Source organism: Eurosta solidaginis, chromosome X, assembly GCF_040869045.1.
Source record: "Eurosta solidaginis isolate ZX-2024a chromosome X, ASM4086904v1, whole genome shotgun sequence".
In the NCBI taxonomy this organism is placed as follows: Eukaryota; Metazoa; Arthropoda; class Insecta; order Diptera; family Tephritidae; genus Eurosta; species Eurosta solidaginis.
In genome coordinates this window covers 11,583,697-11,586,224 of record NC_090324.1, presented here as the reverse complement: position 1 = coordinate 11,586,224, position 2,528 = coordinate 11,583,697, and the positions used below count along the sequence as shown (strand labels likewise).

Below are 2,528 nucleotides of genomic sequence, written 5' to 3'. Positions count from 1 at the left end.
CACTGCTGGACATTCAATCTATATTAAAGCTATGCATTCAAAAGTGTTTGTACCAGCGCCTGCACACCAAACTGGACCATTTTCGTGGATATTTGCGTTTATTTTTGCGACTTTAATTAACTAAATCAATCTATTTCCAAAAATCACAGTTGCACAAGGTGACTACACCGCGTGGATAAATGCGAGACAATTCAAAAATGCCCCTCTTAGAAAATATTCGGCATACATTTTTTGATTTGCAGCGAGTTACTCGCCACTCGTAGCAGACTGGTGGCTTTTATCATATTTATCCTCTTCGTTTATAGGGGAACAAAGCTCCAAACGTTGGTAGTCGTTGCGGGAAAAGTATTCTCGTGAATTGATAAAGTTTGACGCACCATCCGGAAGAGCAGCGACAGTGATGGTCACTTGGCGTTTGTTTAACAACATGGACTTTTTAAAGGAATTTGTTAAGGCTCAACCGTAAGTTTTTTTGCGAAAGTATTATACAATTTGTATAAGTGGATGAAAAAGCTTAGCCAGTGGTAAAAATAGAAATATATACATAGACAAAAGTAGATTTAGAAATAGAGACCGGGACCAACGGTTTTTGGGTACCCATTGTGATTTTTTTTGTTAATTTTTGCAGATGTAGCAAATACCCTATCTCTCCTGTCAAAAGATATATTTTTAACAGATTAAACCTTTCTTATTCGAGATGCTAACAATTTCGGTGAGCAAAATATTGGGTAGAACCAGATTCGCAAGATTACTAAAAGCTATAATTTATACATGTCTAAAACTTATAAGCTATTCACTTTATTTTCCAGAATTCGAAGCACAGCCAACATTGTAATAAGTAAACCAATTTCCCCTCCTACACCTCCTTCTTCCATGTCACCTGCTTGTTTGGTGGCATGGAATATTCACAATCGACACCGGTTCAAATATCCACCCGGCCACCTACAACTTATAAAAAAAGACAATTGCTTAATAGCGATGGGAATGGAGAGTTTCGTGAGGTGTGCCAATTGTATAAAGCATGGTACAATAACCAGGTAAAAGCATCAGAGTTGCATTTTACATGTTTTTCATTCGAAGTTGGTTATAAAATGTCAAACTTTGTTTATGTTTACGTTTTTTGTTTATTTAAATTTGTTGTGAAAATTTAATATTTCGCGGTTGTTTTCAAACATTTTACTAATTAATACAAAAGAATTTATTTTTACACGGAAATAAGAAAACGTTCCCGCACTAGGCGGCAATGATGGAAGTAAGTAATGATTGAATCAAAAGCTTACAAAGTAAATAATTTTCCTTTTCATTTAGAAGTTGGTAATAATCGCGCACAAAACGAACAGCCAGCACCGCCTATATCACCGCGGTGTAGCGTAAAGCGCCAACTGTTTCAACAGGCGCTATCATTCGCACAACGCGCAATGCTGGGAATAGCACAGCGCCAAACGCTGCCTCATCCGGTATGGTACTTCATGTATCGAATCAACCAACATCAAGTAATGCACATCAAAATAATGGTGCGGTAGCAAAGAAATCCAATGCTATGGATTTCCCAGCTTTACCTACAACGGGAAAGTCAAAAAAGAGTGCAAAACCACGTACACCAGTAGATGAAGATATGCTGCTATCTGGTGCACATATTCCCTTGACAAATATAGCTGCAAAACATCGCCCGCTCCTCAATGACTGTATCGGTAGCGAATCAAAGCAGTTTCCAAAAGCTGCAAACCGTACAAAAAGAAGAACTTGAAGCCAAAAATAGAAAAGCTGCAGATCAAGCAAATGCGCCAAAATTAACAGCGCAAGATTTTCCTTCATTGGGTGGTGGAGCGCCAGCAAAAGCAAACCACCACTATGAATTTTCCCAGAATTGGCCAAAGGGGAAAAATCAGTCAGAGAAAAAACTGCGTGAATTGGAGAATCGCAAAGCAAAGGTGGCACCACCACCGATATTGGCAACAGAAAAAATTAATAAACAAAACACGAATGCAACGAATAAAAAACAATCGGCAACAACAAATGGTAAAACCAATGCAAATGTTGTAGATCAAAATCACACCAAACAAAAAAAGAGGAAAAATCAAATATAGATAATATCATTTAACATCAGCAAATGGTAAATGCTAGGAATAAAGGAACCAAAAGCAACAATAATAACAGTAATAATAATTCAACAAAATGTGAAAACTTAGACATAAGCTATATCTATGGTGAATGGTAATGACAACGATAATAATGCAACGGAAACGCGCCTCCCACTTGGATATGGCATGCAATCTTCAAGCTAAGCACAATAACTGGGGGTTCAGTCAACCAATGTTACGGTAAATTCTATAGCAAAGGCTCCCAATAATCTAACGTTTACAAATTCATTTGGGGTGCGGTATAGTATTACCCGAACTCATTCATTCATACATCCACCAGATGTAACTTCAAAAAATCAGGTAATATTAAAACACATTCTACATTATACGCTTTATGTATATAAAAATATGTATATATTTTATATATTATCTATCATTGTAGTAACT

General features: G+C 36.8%; 1 pseudogene; it reads left to right on the top strand.

Moving 5' to 3' along the window:
* The first annotated feature begins 1,259 nt into the window (after window positions 1–1,259).
* LOC137234787 (uncharacterized) lies at window positions 1,260–2,090 on the top strand (annotated as a pseudogene).
* The last annotated feature ends 438 nt before the right edge of the window (window positions 2,091–2,528 follow it).